Genomic DNA, 19,565 nt, shown 5'->3' with positions numbered 1-19,565 from the left:
TACACTACCCTCTGCCACCAACTGCTCCTCCTGGGTAGTCTCAGCAGCAGAGCACGCACCAGAAAGTGGCACCTGAGTGTCATCATCAACAGATGCGGCCTGCGATGTGGTGACCGGAGGCACTGGCCCACCCGCCTCTTCAGACTCAGAGAGAAAAAGCTGTTGGGCATCACTGCACCCTGCCTCTTCTTCCATTTCTCCAATGCTGCTTGGCTGGCCCCCTGTTTCCAAGCCAAGAGATTCAGAGAACAGAAGTAGAGACGGCTCCTGTCCTGGGCTCTCTGCCTGCCTGGCCAATTTGGCAGGTGGTGAAGAGACAGATGGCTGCTCTCCAGTGCTCTGTGTCTGAGAGGATGTGGCACTAATTGAAGTCGATGCGTTAGCTGCCATCCATCCGACAACGGCTTCAATTTGGTCTTCACGCAGCAGCGGTGTACGGCGCTCTGCGACAAAGCTGCGCATGAAGGACTGTTCCCTGGTGAAACTGGGTGCTGAGGAGTCACCGGTGCCCGCAGCAGGCACAGAATCCCCACGTCCTCTCCCTGCTCCGCGCCCACGCCCACGTGCCTTACTCCCTGCCTTCTTCATCTTGGTTGACTGATCAAGATAAGCAGAAAAGTACTAACGGCTTTGTGTGCTTATTCCTGAACAGCTCCGAGTCCTAACAGGTATAGGAAACACTAATTTTCTAAAGTGTGGACTAGACTTTAATATGAGCTAATGTGGCCTACACAAATGTAAAGTGGTGTGTTTGGTGAACTTTATTATTTATTTATTTTTTGGGGGCTGAACTGACAACAGAGAGAGCTGCAGTCACACGGAGACCGTGCAGACAGCCATAAACGGCGCTGCAAGGCCCAAAAAACCTCCTCTACTTTATCCTATGTAGTGTTTTTCCACAAGTTAGCTGGATACGGGTGGAAAGACACTAATAGGAATTTTTTGAAAAAATGTGCAGCAGCCTGCACTACTTAAAACAAAAGGAAAATTGATTTTACGGTATGACGCAGTGAACAACCCTGAGCTGGATACAACCAGGCTATGGCTGCTCACAGACTACAGGGCGAGCTGCAGTCACACGGAGACCGTGCAGACAGCCGTAAACGGCGCTGCAAGGCCCAAAAAACCTCCTCTACTTTATCCTATGTAGTGTTTTTCCACAAGTTAGCTGGATACGGGTGGAAAGACACTAATAGGAACTTTTTGAAAAAATGTGCAGCAGCCTGCACTACTTAAAACAAAAGGAAAATTGATTTTACGGTATGACGCAGTGAAGAACCCTGAGCTGGATACAACCAGGCTATGGCTGCTCACAGACTACAGGGCGAGCTGCAGTCACACGGAGACCGTGCAGACAGCCGTAAACGGCGCTGCAAGGCCCAAAAAACCTCCTCTACTTTAAACTATGTAGTGTTTTTACACAAGTTAGCTGGATACGGGTGGAAAGACACTAATAGGAATTTTTTGAAAAAATGTGCAGCAGCCTGCACTACTTAAAACAAAAGGAAAATTGATTTTACGGTATGACGCAGTGAAGAACCCTGAGCTGGATACAACCAGGCTATGGCTGCTCACAGACTACAGGGCGAGCTGCAGTCACACGGAGACCGTGCAGACAGCCGTAAACGGCGCTGCAAGGCCCAAAAAACCTCCTCTACTTTATCCTATGTAGTGTTTTTCCACAAGTTAGCTGGATACGGGTGGAAAGTCACTAATAGGAATTATTACAAAAAATGAGCAGCAGACTACACTACATGGAAAAAAAAAAAAAAAAAAAAAGAACAGTATGAGGCAATGAACCACCCTCCCTGAACTGAATACAACCAGCTATGGATGGCCTATGGCTGCACACAGACTAGAGAGTGGGCTGCACTCACACACACACACACACAGACCTTGCAGATCGCTGTGAAAACAGCGCTGCAAGGCAAAAGCAAGGTGATTAGTAGGTGAACACAGCGGTTGCTAAATTAGCCTTGGAAAAGCACAAAGAAGCAAATCGCTATCTCTAAACTGGCCCTCAGTCAGCAAACAGCGTCCTGTCACTAACTGAATTCACAGCAGAGTGAGCGAAAAATGGCGCCATCGACTTTTAAACTGCATCATGACATCATTTCAGCAGCCAATCACAGCCTTGCCAGTAGTTTCATGCCCTCCATGCTGAACAGGATGTGCCCACACTTGGAATCATTCTCATTGGCTGATTTCGTGCAAATTTGTGCAGTTTGAATCCTGGGAACTTCCGATTCCGGTATCCGATACGCGGCAAGTATCGGATCTCGGTATCGGAATTCCGATACCGCTAAGTATCGGCCGATACCCGATACTTGCGGTATCGGAATGCTCAACACTACATGTAGACTTTGCAAACCATGAGTCCGATGCATAAAGACCGGAGTTGTCTTGATGAGGTGGTGTGCTGGAGTCAACTTACGTATCTTCATGAATGAGGGGCGTCGGACGAGCCTCTGTGTGCACCTCACCACAAATCGCCACGCTCCTGTCTGGTCCCTGCTCCGACCATTTTGTTAGAGCTAATAGAAAATGGCGTGAGAATGCCAAATGTCGCAAAAAACTTTTGGCACCTAAACTTTGCGACTTTTCAAAGCTTTTACGCCAGAATTCAGGTGTGAAAGCTTCATGCATCAGGCGTCATGTGTCTGTAATAAAGAAAATCACAGAGACATGACTGTTTTTGATGCAAGTCACATATCAAAATCACCCATACATGGGACCCTGATAATGATGGACAACACACACAGATGCTATCCATGTGCAATCTGTGTGCTGCCCGGTTTTAGCAGTGTAAGGCCGGGGTCACACTAGGCGTATGAAAATACGGTCCGTTTTTTACAGCCGTAATACGCTGAAATGTTCCCAAAATAGTGATCCGTATGTCATTCGTAGGTAGGGTGTGGCAGCGTATTTTGTGCATGTAAACCTCCGTATGTAATCTGTATGGCATCCGTACGGCGATACCTAGACCTAGACCTAGACTTGCGGTGCTGCACCCCCCGCTGGCATAACCTCATATGAACTCGAGCGTGGGAACTTTTATGAATATTTTCCCATGCTCGAGTTCATATGAGTTTATGCCAGCAGGGGGCGCATCACCGCGAGTCTAGGTAACTACGTTCCCCTGCACTCCATTCATTCCCCAACGTTTACAGGCAGGGGCACAGCTGCATTAGCAGAGCTCCTGCTTGTAAATTAATTTAACCCCTTCAGATGGATTTACATCATGGGACTTGACTGTAACGACGGAAGGTATGGGATATTGTTGATTTTTTATTTTAACTTTGTTACAGATAACAGGGGTCTTCAGTTGGATTGAGAGTATAATAAAATATTACAACACCATGTGTCTTTATTTCATTAAAATTCTTTTTCCTAATGTGTGTGTGTTTTATTAACCATTTACTACTATTTGATTAATAATGGATAGGTGTCATAATTGACCCCTCTCCATTATTAATCTGGCTTAATGTCACCTTACAATAGCAAGGTGACATTAACCCTTTAATACCCCATATCCCACTGCTACACGGGAGTGGGAAGAGAGTGGCCAAGTGCCAGAATAGGCGCATCTTCCAGATGTGCCTTTTCTGGGGTGGCTGGGGGCAGATGTTTTTAGCCAGGGGGGGGCCAATAATCATGGTCCTTCTCTAGGCTATTAATATCTGCCCTCAGTCACTGGCTTTCCCACTCTGGCGGAGAAAATTGCGCGGGAGCCCACGCCAATTTTTTCCGTGATTTAACCCTTTATTTAAACAGCTAGAGCCCCCAAATTTAACACACAGACACTTTTTACATTAGTAAAGAGGAATATGTAAAAAAAGAAGGGATATGAGATGGTTTACTGTATGTAATCCATGTCTCATATCCTGTCAGGTTTGGAAGGAGATAGGAAAAGCCGGCAATTGAATTACCGGCTTTTAAGCTATCCAGCGCTGTATTAAACATAAATATATATATATATATATATACACATGTGTCTCAATGACATATATATACCTATACTATGTGTAGACATTTATTCTATCTATTCTATTCTATTCTGTCAGTGTGATTTTACTGTACACTGCACTGAATTACCGGCTTTTCTATAGAACACCGCTGCGTATTTCTCACAAGTCACACTGCTGGTCCGTGTGTAATCCATATTTTTCTCGCCCCCATAGACTTTCATTGGCGTATTTTTTGCGCAATAAGCTGACAAACGCAGCATGCTGCGATTGTCTACAGCCGTACAAGACCGTAAAATACTGATGCGTAAAATACGCCAGATAGGAGCTAGGCCATAGAGAATCATTGTACCGTGTGCAATGCGTATTTTCTGCGCCTCTCATACGTCCGTAAAACTCGCTAGTGTGACGCCGGCCTAAGGGCTCATGCATGCAACCGATCTTCTCGCACAAGTGCTATCTGTGTTTTTCATATGGAGTCATTGGACATGGTATATGTTGATTTTTCCAAAGCGTTTGATACTGTGCCACACAAGAGGCTGGTACACAAAATGAGAATGCTGGGTCTTGGGGAAAATGTGTGTAAATGGGTAAGTAACTGGCTTAGTGATAGAAAGCAGAGGGTGGTTATAAATGGTATGTTCTCTAACTGGGTTGCTGTGACCAGTGGGGTACCACAGGTGTTGGTGTTGGGACCTATTCTCTTCAACATATTTATTAACAATCTGGTAGAACAGGAGTGGGCAATAAATTTTCCCGAGGGGCCACATGAGAGACCATGACTGTTGTGGAGGGCCGAGCTAATAGCTTGAAATTAATTATACTCAATATTAATTTATTAATATTAATTGCATCACTTATTATTGAGAATAATTAAGTATCTTTACACCCCCCTATATATCTTTGAACACCCCACAGCCCCTAATATATAGCATAAGCCTCACACAGCCTACTACATATGCGACATAAGCCCCACACAGCCTCCCTATATATGGCATGAGCCCCACACAGCCTCCCTATATACGGCATGAGCCCCACACAGCCTCCTATATATGGCATGAGCCCCACACAACCTCCCTATATACAGCATGAGCCCCACACAACCTCCCCATGTACAGCATGAGCCCCACACAACCTCCCCATGTACAGCATGAGTCCCACGCAGCCTCCCTATATACAGCAAGAGCCCCACACAGTCTCCCCATGTACAGTATGAGCCCCACACAGCCTCCCTATATACAGCATGATCCCCACACAGCCTCCCCATGTACAGCATGAGCCCCACACAGCCTCTATATATACGGCATGAGCCCCACACAGCCTCCCTATATATGACATGAGCCCCACACAACCTCCCTATATACAGCATGAGCCCCACACAATCTCCCTATATACAGCATGAGCCCCACACAGCCTCCCTACGTACAGCATGAGCCCCACACAACCTCCAAATATACAGCATGAGCCCCACACAGCCTCCCCATGTACAGCATGAGCCCCACACAGCCTCCTTATATACAGCATGAGCCCCACACAGCCTCCCCATGTACAGTATGAGCCCCACATAGCCTCCCTATATACAGCATGATCCCCACACAGCCTCCCCATATACTGCATGAGGCCCCACACAGCTTCGCCATAAACTGCATGAGCTCCACACAGCCATCTTATATACCGCATAAGCCCCACAGTCTCTCCACATACTGAATTAGGCCCCACACAGCCTCCCATATACTGCATGAGGCCCCCACAGCCTCCCCATATACTGATTGAGCCCCACACAGCCTCCCCATATATTGCATTACGGTATACAGCCTTCCCATAGCCTCACCATGTGCAGCATGTCACCCGCATAGCCTCCCCATGTGCAGCATGACACCGCCATAGCCTCCCCATGTGCAGCATGTCACACCATAGCCTCCCCATGTGCTGCAAGTTACCCCATAGAATCCCCATGTTCACCCCCAAAGAATCCCCATGTTCACCCCATAGAATCCCCATGTTCACCCCATAGAATCCCCATGTTCACCCCATAGAATCCCCATATTCACCCCATAGAATCCCCATGTTCACCCCATTGAATCCCCATGTTCATCTCATAAAATCCCAATGGTCACCTCCATAGAATCCCCATGTTCATCCCATAGAATCCCCATGTTCACCTCTCAGAATCACCATGTTCACCCCCATAGAATCTCCATGTTCACCACCGTAGAATCCCCATGTTCACCCCATAGAATCCCCATGTTCACCCCATAGAATCCCCATGTTCACCTCATAGAATCCCCATGCTCACCCCATAGAATCCCACATGTTCACTCCCATAGAATCCCCATGTCACCCCCATAGAATCCCACATGTTCACTCCCATAGAATCCCCATGTTCACTCCCATAGAATCCCCATGTTCACCCCCATAGAATCTCCATGTTCACCCCATAGAATCCCTATGTTCACTCCCATAGAATCCCCATGCTCACCCCCATAGAATCCCTATGTTCACTCCCATAGAATCCCCATGTTCACCCCCATAGAATCCCCATGTTCACTCCCATAGAATCCCCATGTTCCCTGCATAGAATCCCCATGTTCATACACATGAAAAAAAAACACCACATACTCATCTCGGTCCCGTTCCCAGGCACCCTGCTTCTGCTTCTGTTGCTGTCTCCGATGCGCTGACTCTCCTTCAGTACAAAGCTGACACGATGACATGACATCATCGCATCAGCTGTTTCACACGCTGATTGGTGGAGGAAGTGACCGGAGGCCCCTCCTCCACCAATGCTGACTGCGGGAGACAGTGAGTGAGCGGGCGGATATGGTGCAGCCCGCAGACCTCAGGTTTTCAGTCTCACAACTGTCTTGGTCCGAGGGCCAGACTGAGATAGCCAGAGGCCCGGATGTGGCCACAGGCCGCACTTTGCCCAGGTCTGTGGTAAAAGGTTTACACAGTAAAATATTGATATTTGCAGATGATACAAAACTATGTAAAGCAGTCAATACAAGAGAAGATACTGTCGTATTCTGCTACAGATGGATCTGGATAAGTTGGAAACTTGGGTCGAGAGGTAGCAGATGCGGATTAACAATGATAAATGTAAGGTTATACACATGGGAAGAAGCAATGAATTTCACCATTACACACTGAACGGGAAACCACTGGGTAAATCTGACATGGAGAAGGACTTGGGGATCCTAGTTAATGATAAACTTACCTGCCAGTGCCAGGCAGTGTCTGCCAAGGCAAACAGGATCATCGATGTTCATTAAAAGAGGTCTGGATACACATGATGTGAGCATTATACTGCCTCTGTACAAATCAAATACAGCATGAGCCCCATACAGCCTCCCTATATATGGCACGAGCCCCACACAACCTCCCTATATATAGCATGAGCCCCACACAGCCTCCCTATATATAGCATCAGCCCCATGCAGCCTCCCCATTTACACCATGAGCTCCACATAGCCTCCCCATGTACAACATGAGCCCCACAAACCTGCACATGTACAGTATTAGCCCCACACAGCCTCCCCATGTGCAGTATGAGCCCCTCACAGCCTCCCCATTTACAGCATGAGCCCCACAAAGCCTTCTCATGTACAGCATGAGCCCCACAAAGCGTCCCCATGTACAACATGAGCTCTACGCAGCCTCCCCATGTACTGCATGAGCCCCAGTTTCCCCATATACTGCATGAGGCACCACACAGCCTCCCCATAAACTGCATGAGCTCCACACAACCTTCTTATATACAGCATGAGCCCCACAATCTCTCCACATACAGAATTAGTACCCACACAGCCTCCCATATACTGCATGAAGAGCCCACAACCTCCCCATATACTGATTGAGCCCCACACAGCCTTCCCATATATTGCATTACAGTACACAGCCTTCCCATACCTTCACCATGTGCAGCATGTCACCCGCATAGCCTCCCAGGGTGCAGCATGATACCCCCATAGCCTCCCCATGTGCAGCATGACACCCCCGTAGCCTCCCCATGTGCTGGTGTCACCCCATAGAATCCCCATATTCACCCCCAAAGAATCCCCATGTTCACCCCATAGAATCCCCATGTTCACCCCATAGAATCCCCATGTTCACCCCATAGAATCCCCATGTTCACCCCATTGAATCCCCATGTTCACCCCATTGAATCCCCATGTTCACCCCATAGAATCCCAATGCTCACACCCATAGAATCCCAATGTTCACCACCGTAGAATCCTCATGTTCAACCCATAGAATCCCTATGTTGACCCCATAGACTCCCCATGTTGATCCCATAGAATCACCATTTTCACCTCACAGAATCCCCATGTTCACACCCATAGAATCTCCATGTTCACCACCGTAGAATCCCCTTGTTCACCCCATAGAATCCCCATGTTGATCCCATAGAATCACCATGTTTACCTCACAGAATCCCCAAGTTTACCCCTATAGAATCTCCATGTTCACCCCCGTACAATCCCTATGTTCACCCCATAGAATCCCCATGTTCACCCCCATAGAAGCCCCATTTTCACCCCATAGAATCCCCATGTTCACCCCATAGAATCCCAGTGTTCACCCCCATAGAATCCCCATGTTCACCCCATACTGTAGAGTCCCCATGCTCACCCCCATAGAATCCCTATGTTCACTCCCATAGAATCCCCATGTTCACCCCCATAGAATCTCCATGTTCACTTCCATAGAATCCCCATGGTCACCGCATAGAATCCCCATGTTCATACACATGAAAAGAAAAAAAAATCACATACTCACCTCGGTCCCGTTCCCAGGCACCCTGCTTCTGCTTCTGTTGCTGTCTCCGATGAGCTGACTCTCCGGCAGTACAAAGCTGACATGACGTCATTGCATCAGCTGTTTCACACGCTGATTGGTGGAGGAAGTGGCCGGAGGCCCCTCCTCGACCAATGCTGACTGCGGGACACAGTGAGCGAGCAGGCAGACACGGTGCGGCCCGCGGACCTCAAGTTTTCAGCCTCACCGCTGTCTCGCTCCGCGGGCCGGACTGAGATAGCCAGAGGCCCGGATGTGGCCACAGGCCGCACTTTGCCCAGGTCTGTGGTAAAAGGTTTACACAGTAAAATATCGATATTTGCAGATGATACAAAACTATGTAAAGCAGTCAATACAAGAGAAGATAGTATTCTGCTACAGATGGATCTGGATAAGTTTGGAAACTTGGGCTGAAAGGTGGCAGATGCGGTTTAACAATGATAAATGTAAGGTTATACACATGGGAAGAAGGAATCAATTTAACCATTACACACTAAACGGGAAACCACTGGGTAAATCTGACATGGAGAAGGACTTGGGGATCCTAGTTAATGATTAACTTACCTGCCAGTGCCAGGGAGCGGCTGCCAAGGCAAACAGGATCATGGGGTTCATTAACCCTTTTCTGACCTCGGACGAGATAGTACGTCCGAGGTCAGATCCCCTGCTTTGATGCAGGGCTCCGCGGTGAGCCCGCATCAAAGCCGGGACATGTCAGCTGTTTTGAACAGCTGACTTGTGCCTGCAATAGCGGCGGGTGAAATCGCGATTCACCCGCCGCTATTAACTAGTTAAATGCCGCTGTCAAACGCAGACAGCGGCATTTAACTACCGCATTCCGGCTGGGCGGCCGGAAATGAGCGCATCGCCGACCCCCGTCACATGATCGGAGGTCGGCGATGCTTCAGAATAGTAACCATAGAGGTCCTTGAGACCTCTATGGTTACTGATCTCCGGCAGCTGTGAGCGCCACCCTGTGGTCGGCGCTCACAGCACACCTGATTTTCTGCTGCATAGCAGCGATCTGATGATCGCTGTTATGTAGCAGAGCCGATCGTGTTGTGCCAGCTTCTAGCCTACCATGGATGCTATTGAAGCATGGCAAAAGTAAAAAAAAAAAGTAAAAAAAATGTGAAAAAAAAAAAAATATAAAAGTTTATATCACCCCCCTTTTGCCCCAATCAAAATAAATAAACAAAAAAATAATCAAACGTACACATATTTGGTATTGCCGCGTTCAGAATTGCCCGATCTATCAATAAAAAAAAGCATTAACCTGATCGCTAAACGGCGTAACGAGAAAAAAATTCTAAACGCCAGAATTACGTTTTTTTGGTCGCCGCGACATTGCATTAAAATGCAATAACGGGCGATCAAAAGATTGTATATGCACCGAAATGGTATCATTAAAAACACCAGCTCGACATACAGTAAATAAGCCCTCAACCGACACCAGATAATGAAAAATGGAGACGTTACGGGTATCGGAAAATGGCGCAATTCTTTTTTTTTTTTAGCAAAGTTTGGAATTTTTTTTCACCACTTAGATAAAAAAGAACCTAGTCATGTTAGGTGTCTGTGAACTCGTACTGACCAGGAGAATCATAATGGCAGGTCAGTTTTAGCATTTAGTGAACCTAGCAAAAAAGCCAAACAAAAAACAAGTGTGGGACTGCACTTTTTTTGCAATTTCACCGCACTTGGAATTTTTTTCCCGTTTTCTAGTACACGACATGGTAAAACCAATGATTTTGTTCAAAAGTACAACTCGTCCCACAAAAAATAAGCCCTCACATGGCCAAATTGACAGAAAAATAAAAAAGTTATGGCTCTGGGAAGGAGGGGAGCGAAAAACAAACACGGAAAAACGGAAAATCCCAAGATCATGAAGGGGTTAAAAGAGGTCTGGATACACATGATGTGAGCATTATACTGCCTCTGTACAAATCCATGGGTAGACCGCACATGGAGTACTGTGTACAGTTTTGGGCACCGGTGCTCAGGAAGGATATAATGGAACTAGTGAGAGTGCAAAGGAGGGCAACAAAATTAATAAAGGGGATGGGAGAACTACAATACACAGAGATATTAGTAAAATTAGGATTATTTAGTCTACAAAAAAGACGACTGTGGGACGATCTAATAACCATGTATAAGTATATAAGGGGACAATACAAATATCTCTTTGAGGATCTGTTTATACCAAGGAATGTCACAAGGGGGAATTCTCTGCGTCTGGAGGAGAGGTTTTTCCACCGACATAGAAGAGGATTCTTTACTGTTAGGGCAGTGAGGATCTGGAATTCCTTGCCTGAGGAGGTGGTGATGGCGAACTCAGTCATGGGGTTAAAGAGAGCCCTGGATGTCTTCCTGGAGCGTAACAATATTGTCTCTCACAGTTATTAGGTTCTTTAGAAGGACGTAGATCTGGGGGTTTATTGTGACAGAATATAGGCTGAACTGGATGGACAAATGTCTTTTTTCGGCCTTGCTAACTATGTTACTATGTTACTTGTATCTTTGATATTCTATGGAGCTGTGTACATATCAATTTTTTTTTCCTCGGTTTGGTCTGCAGAAAAAAATGGATACCCATCCGATTTTGATCCAATGGGTAGGATCAAAAACAGCAATGCAAGTCAATGGGTTCATATAAAAAAGTCGGACCACACTCGGATGACATCTGAGTGTAGTCCAGTTTTCATGGACTGACAGAAAGGACAAGATGGAGATTTTTTTTGCTCTTCTTATGCGAGGAAAACTGATGCCACTTTAATCAAAATTTGATCAGAATAATCGGTCCATTTTTCACATTTGTGGAAAAATCGTCCATGTGAACCTACCCTAATAGGGCAATTTATTTTGGGGGGATGGCATACAAGAATATGACTGATGGTAAAAATGAACACACTAACAAATCAAAAAGCTGCTCCAGCACATTGATGAAAATGTATTCTTTTTTTTGCCTTACAAGAAAAAAAACAGACATCTGCATGAGGAATAATGAGGAATGTACATGTTTCAGAGCTTTCTCTGTCATAAAAGGAGCCTGTCAGCATTAATGAAAAGTGATGAACATAATTCTTGTTTTGTAGCAATCCTATGTGCGAATGCTGAGAAATTAGGCAAATAAGTCTGGCAGTGCAGTGGGGGCATATCCATGCACCCCGAGTACATCAGCTTTCTTCATTACTCCCTGCCCATTGCCATATTCCTCTCCATTATTGGCAGTTCTGCACCACCCCTCTACATTAGGCATTTAGTCTGCACCCCAGTGCACTGCCAGGTTAATTTGCATGGGGCTTCAAAGCTTGATTTCTCAGCACTGGTACATAGCATTACCTCAAAACCAATTTAGTTTTTATTGTTTTTCTTGGTCATATTCAGCTGTACCACTGGTTTAATTGGTAAAATCATTCTAACTGGTTACTTTTAAGGTCCTTTTACGTGACCTAATGATTGGCAAAACAAGCAATCAAAGAAATGCTTAAATTGGAAAAAATTACATTGCCTATGTCTCTAATCCTCCCATGATATCTGACAAAATGTACAGCAGAGGCTCCAATATGGCTGTCTCAGATGTATCATGTATTATACATCACCTTCTTTCTTTATCCATGACCAGTAACATTAAATTGGTCACACCTCTAGTGACGAGCGAGTATATTCGTTGCTCGGGTTTCCCCGTGCATGCTTGGGTGGTCTCCGAGTATTTCGGCATGCTCGGAGATTTAGTTTTCGTCGCTGCATCTGAATGATTTGTGGCTGCTAGACAGCCTGAATACATGTGGGGGTTGCCTGTTTTTTAGGGAATTCCCACATGTATTTAGGCTGTCTAGCAGCCACAAATCATTCAGCTGCGATGATGAAAACTAAATCTCCGAGCACGCCAAAATACTCGGAGATCACCCGAGCATGCTTGGGAAAACCCGAGTAATGAGTGTACTCGCTCATCACTAGTCACATCCTTGAAATTTAACACCCTCCAATTTTGCTTTATCATTGCTCAATTATTCAAATATGGATGACAGAGATAGATATTGATACTGAGTGGCTTGTTTTGTTCTTTTTAGTTATCCCAATGGCATTTAGTTGAGGTCTTCGCTCAGTACAGGCCACTTTATTTCTTCACTTTTTAACCTGAGAAATCCAATTTTTTTGTCTAAAACTGTCTGGTCAATTGTTATATTGAAGTCTATAGTGAAATATAATATTCACTACATGTAAAGCATTTTGGTATGAAGTGTTTCTGTAGTGTTTTTGAGGGCACCCATGACATCTTTTTCTAAAACACAGCATGGTCAATGTATATTGCTTTTGGGAACTATTGCACCCATAGACCTCAATAAAAGATTTACACTGCATTTAACAATGCATTGCAATTTATTTTTGCACTATTTGTGACTTCACAAATCATTATGTGATTGGGATATAAATACTCCAAAAGAACAGTACATAATGCTTAAAAATACTACTACTACTACTACTACTACTACTACTACTGATGATGATAATAATAATTATAATAATAATAATAATAATAATATATAATAATTTTAAGTATAATTATTTCAAGAAATTAGTATTTTTCCATTTTTCCAAGTTGGATTAACTCTAAGAGGAATGTCTGTTTCCAACAAACTTTTGCTGATAATCATTTTTGGCTACACACATTTTAAGAAATTCAGATGAGAACTAAATTCATTGACCACACAAAAATTAAACAATTATGTCAGGTGCAAAACAAACAAGAGCTGGCCTAGCTATAAGTGGCACTTCCACATTAAAAATTAAACCTACAAATACACAGGAAGCATATGCCAAATAATTTAGGAAAATACAAAAATTCTTTATTAAATACTGAAAAACATACATAAATTAAAAGAATTAATCAGTGGGTAAGCACCAAATGGATCTGCAAGCACAGGATAATTAATATCTAAGTATATATGAGTGATTATTTTTCTTTTAGATAAATTAGTCACTCATGGTTAGTAAAAGCAAAAAAGGAATCAACATTAATTCATTTATGAGAAAAAAATGTTTTCATATTCAGTTAGTGCTTATAAAATTCGACGTATAAGCAAAAGATTTTCCAATCGGTGATGCATCCTTATACTAATAGACCCTTCAACAGTATAAGTAAAAAATAGTTTTGGAAAGTTCCAAATTTAAAAAGGTAATATATTCAATAAATACTGTATTATTAAGGTCTACCTTGGGTGACCCCCAAAAAGGAAGAAGCTATCACGAAACGCGCGTCGGGGCGCCACCTGCAGTCAGGTTATGTATATTCTATTCGTGCAAAACTTTTATCTCCTCACCACTATTACCTAGTCACTGAATAGCACTATGCATTTGAGTTTATGCACTATGCTGATTAAATCTTGATAATGACATTATACATGTGCCTTCAGCATTAATTAGCATTGCCAACAGCACCATTACTACTATTAATATGAAGAGTGCATATTGTCTTTTAGGTGAGGAGTGTTTCCCTTTGGTATTCTTTTAGGTCTTCTCTTTAACTTTGATTTTCTACCTAGCACTGGAATCTAGTTATTTGACTATTTACTAGGTATACTACTAGACCGTAATAATACTGTATTTATTGAATATATAACCTTTTTAAATTTGGAACTTTCCAATAGTATTTTTTACTTATACTGTTGAAGGGTCTATTACTATAAGGATACATCACTGATTGGAAAATCTTTTGCTTATAGCTGGAATTTTATAAGCACTAACTGAATATGATTTTTTTTTCTCATAAATGAATTAATGTTGATTCCTTTTTGCTTTTACTAACTGTGAGAGACTAATTTATCGAAAAGAAAAATAATCACTCATGTATATACTTAGATACAGTATTAATTATCCTGTGCTTGCAGATACATTTGGTTTTTACCCACTGATTAATTCTTTTAATTTATATTTTTCAGTATTTAATAAAGAATTTTTGCATTTTCTTAACTTATTTGGCATATGCTTCCTGTGTATCTGTAGATTTAAAATGATGTCAGGTGGCAGTGACACAAGTAAGACTGCTCAGACTGGTCTTTGTCTAATTGCTCCTTCTCTCCTGTCTGCCAAACAGCATGCAGGCATAACAGAAAGGCGGGCTTTCAATTCAGTGTATGCATGCTGCTGAATGCTGGCGAAAGCAGTGCATGCTGGGAAGTTTGATAAAGGAATTTACAGCACCTTTAGTGATGACAAAATGCTCATATGGAGGAAAGATTAAAATAAAAAGTGCAGCAAGATGATGTGGATCGCCCTGTCAGGACAAGGGGTAATCGGTACCGGGTTCTGCAGTTCTCAGGGGGATGTCACGGTGGCTGACCCGGTCCGTGGCCCTGGGACATCCGTGTAAAAGGGGAAGGTCTTTAAAGGGAATAAAGTTTATGTTTGTGACGCCACCTGTGGTATTCGGTCAGGATGACTGACACTGCTTTAAGGGGTCCGCTGGGGGATGTTATGGCAGCTAGATGGTATACCTTCCCACAGGTGAAATATAACCCCAGGGCTTCCCGGTGTGTAGATGGTGGATGGTGAGAGGCGCAGAGAAGAACGAGTACACAAGGTTGCAGTCTCTTTACCTTTACTGAAGACTTCAGCATCCACAGTCCAGGGTACCAGATCACAGGGCAGGCAGAGTCTGGCCAGTTTGGAGGCAAGTCCAGAGGTTCCCTTGTCCAGGTGGAAATCAGTAGCCTTCCCTTGCGCTGCTGTGGTGTAGTCCCTTACGGCCTATGTCTTCACATAAGGGTCTCACAGATGTGGTGTTCCGTTCTCTCTGTCCCCCATATAGGATAGGACAATACCCGTATGACTGGTGACTTGGGCCTGTTTATAGGGTCTCTTAGATAACCCGTCTCTGTAGGTGTCACCGTGCCTCCTGGGTGTAGGTGCGGACAGGTAACCTGCAATTAGCTGTCCTGCCGGTCTCTGAAATAAGGCATAGAGGTCCTTACTTCCTCGGTGTTCCGGCTACCGGGATTTGCACCTCAGAAGGAGACAGCTTGAGCGGGGCTGGTCCCCTTCTGGTATCCTCTCCTTTGCTTTGACTTCCTTCACGCTCTCTGCAATACAATTTTGCCTTTGTATGTCTCTTTGATCCACAGCTCCTTTGACCCTCTGTCCTCCTCAGACTCTGATCTGGAACTAACAGAACTCCTGTCTGGAGCTCTGCCAGGAACTGACTAACTTTCCCTACAGACTACCAGTTATATATATATATATATATGGGGAGCGACCTAATAAATAGGAGCAGACGCTCCCCCTGGTGGTCTGGAATGGGAAATGTGTTGCATGTTTGTGATACCTGGATGCAGTTATCCTACTTTGCCTCCAAACGTAGCATTACTCTCCCCGAGAGGAAAGCAATACCACTGCGACGACCAGGACCCTGGGGAGCCGCAGATGCATTTCCAAATGTTTTGTGTGAAGGGACAAGTACACTTTAAATATGTCCAATAATGGAAAGGTATTACTTAAATTATCTATGAATATATATATGAATATATTTTATGTAAAGGTTAGAAGTAGGGTTGAGCGACTTTTATTTTTATAGGATCGGGTCGGGTTTCACGAAACCCGACTTTCTCAAAAGTCGGGTCGAGTGAAATCGTCCGATCCTATAAAAAAGTCGGGGTCGGCCGAAACCCAAAAACCCAATGCAGTGCAATGGGATACTATGGTTCCCAGGGTCTGAAGGAGAGGAAACTCTCCTTCAGGCCCTGGGATCCATATTAATGTGTAAAATAAAGAATCAAAATAAAAAATATTGATATACTCACCCTCGGACGCGCCCTGGTACTAACCGGCAGCCTTCCTTCCTAAGAATGAGCGCGTGAATGACCTGCGGTGACGTCGCGGCTTGTGATTGGTCGCGTGGCGGTCACATGGGCGGTCACGCGGCCAATCACAAGCTGCGATGTCATCTAAGGTCCTTCACGCGCTCATTCTTAGGAAGGAAGGCTGCCGGTTAGTACCAGGGTCCGAGGGTGAGTATATCAATATTTTTTATTTTGATTCTTTATTTTACACTTAAATATGGATTCCGATACCGATTCCCGATATCGCAAACATATCGGAACTCGGTATCGGAATTCGGATACCAGATTCAGAAGATCGCCGACCTCATGGCCGACCCCACACAGGGGTCGGGTCGGGTTTCATGAAACCCGACTTTGCCAAAAGTCGGCGACTTCTGAAAATGGCCCGTTTCGCTCAACCCTAGTTAGAAGCCTACAGTGTGTCAAATATATAATAATCCGGGGTCATCTAGGATACATCACAGCTTTGTATCTCTTTACCAGTAGTGCAGTGCAATGTTGCAATGTTGGATCTCTGCTGCAAATGTTTTATCTCTTGAAAACATTAAAAACTAACAGTAGCAGAACCAGCAATAATAAGATACACAATGTACTAAAATGGATGGTTCATGGGTACATTTAATTCCAGCAGCCACGATAATAACTGCTCTAGCGAGATAGAATAATAAACAGATAATAAATTCATGCCCTAAAGATCAACACTATTCAATGTAAACTATCAGAAGGGAGAAGCAGATGGAGATTTTCCGTAAGCCAGTATTTCCACCACCTCCAGCTTGCTCTCTTATAACCTTGCCATCAGCTTTTACAGCACAGTTTTGCATATTAGTTATGATGATAAAACTTTTTGAGCTGTTATTTCTTATAATAACGTTTCTCTTTTTTTCCTGATTAATGTAAGGTGCTTGCACTTACTTGAATGCAATCAGAATTCCTCCGTTCGGGTTGCAGGATGCAATTCTAATTGACAATAACTTTAATGTTCACCTTATAACGCATTAATAATTGTATTTATTAATTAGCATAGCCCCAGCACAAACCTCTCAGAATTAGTTTATGGAAAGTCCATTATATTATTCACTATTCTTCTGTTATTTTTATTTTTTTTAATTCTGCCGCACCTTGTTTCAGGGAACAGATGCATAGGAAGCCCTCTGCTCAATTATGCAAATCAAAAGTCTGGTTTATATGCAAAATACTGACATTGCCTTCAATACATTCCAGTTTTTGCCTCCAAGACGACATTATTTCTTAAAATATTTTTCATACAATTTTGGCATTTCAATTGGCAAGGATTTAATCCTAAAGGCTATGACTTTGAATCCCTCTCCTGCTTCCACCTATGGGAGTTCTAGTTTGCAATATAAATGCTGAATGCTAGCATCTGCGGTGGAACATCACGGTGTCATACAAAGAAATGTAGTGGCAGAGCTGAATTGAATTATGGACATAAAAACATTGCGAGTGTTTGTGTGTATGTTCAGTACTGAAAATTCCAATCAGATTTACAAGTGATTTGTTCAGGATAATTCCCATGTCACTGAATATTGAATACAGAACAGAACACTGTAACATGTTGTTTTACTGCAAAGGCGATAATGTTGTTAACAATAGGCAATAATCAGCATGCTACAAAATGGGGATTTATAAGAGTTTGTAAATTGTTTGAGATCACAAGTCCATTTTTCAGTACATGACTGTGCCACAGTTAACATTTATATGATGGTTTTAACTTGTATTTGTTTTTCGGAAATGACTGGAACGGATACCCAGAAACAGAAGAAAGCCAAAGCTTCATAAATTAAGAAATAATGTGACTTTTTCTAATAGAAAGGTTATCCTTCTCTGCTCTCTAAAATAAGAAAAAAATGAATAAAGAATTGTTGAATCTAAATCTATGTTTGAAAAAATTATAGTTTATTCATTTATCTTACTTGTATAGCACCATTATAATCCACAGCACTTTACAGAGATTATCAGCACTGTTTCCATTGGGGACCACAATCGAAATTCCATATCAGTATATTTTTGTAGTGTGGAAGGAGATGCGGGGAGAACATGCAAACTCCTTGCAGATGTTGTCCTCTGTGGGATTAGAACCCAGGACCCCAGCGCTGCAAAGAAACAGTTCTAACAACTGAGCAACCGTGCTGCCAAAAGCCTGGCACTTGCAGTTATTGTCCTGATTTTTAGGTCACATTCCTGGCAATTTCTGGGATGTCCAGGACCAAAAAGAGGTGGAGTTTGTGTAAATTCATTCAGGAAAATAGGTGTTCCTTATTTGTTTGAGGTTGTTTTTTTGGGGGGGAAATTAGGGGTGTTCTCATGCTGGGCTGGAATCATGATGTAAACATCTCTATTTCATGAATGGAGTAGACAGTTGCCTGAAACCATTGTGTGGCATGTTGGAAGCTGCTGATATTTTTTTAAATAACATTTTTTTAAATAACATGTGATACTTCATCATGAGGCGAGATGCTTCTATGTGTGGACATCCACTCTGTGGTGTGAATTACACACACGTCACAATACTATAATGAATATGTTTTGTGAGAAGTTGGAGTTTGACTTTAAGGCCGCTGTCGCACTTACAACTGCAATGTGAGAAACTCGCGCGAGTCTCTCGCCTCAATACCCGGCACTGTCGCTGGCACTCGGGACCGGAGTGTGCGGCTGCATGTATTTCTATGCAGCTGAACGCTGTCGTCCGAACTGCCTGCGGTAGTGCCAGGTATTGAGGCGAGAGACTTGCGTGAGTTTCTCGCACTGCAGTTGCAAGTGGGACACCGGCTTTATAGAAGTAACCATTAGAATTCTTGGCTCTCCACCTATCCAACATATGAAAATGACTACCACCTTGGGTGTAGAAGTGCTGGGCCTCATAGCAACTCTTGTAAAGTCTTCTTTACAGATGAATAACAAATCAGGGTAACTTATTAAAAGGGATATTTCCAGAATTTAAAGA

Source organism: Ranitomeya variabilis, chromosome 6 (assembly GCF_051348905.1).
Source record: "Ranitomeya variabilis isolate aRanVar5 chromosome 6, aRanVar5.hap1, whole genome shotgun sequence".
Lineage (NCBI taxonomy): Eukaryota > Metazoa > Chordata > Amphibia > Anura > Dendrobatidae > Ranitomeya > Ranitomeya variabilis.
Note: the sequence above shows the minus strand (reverse complement) of the source record.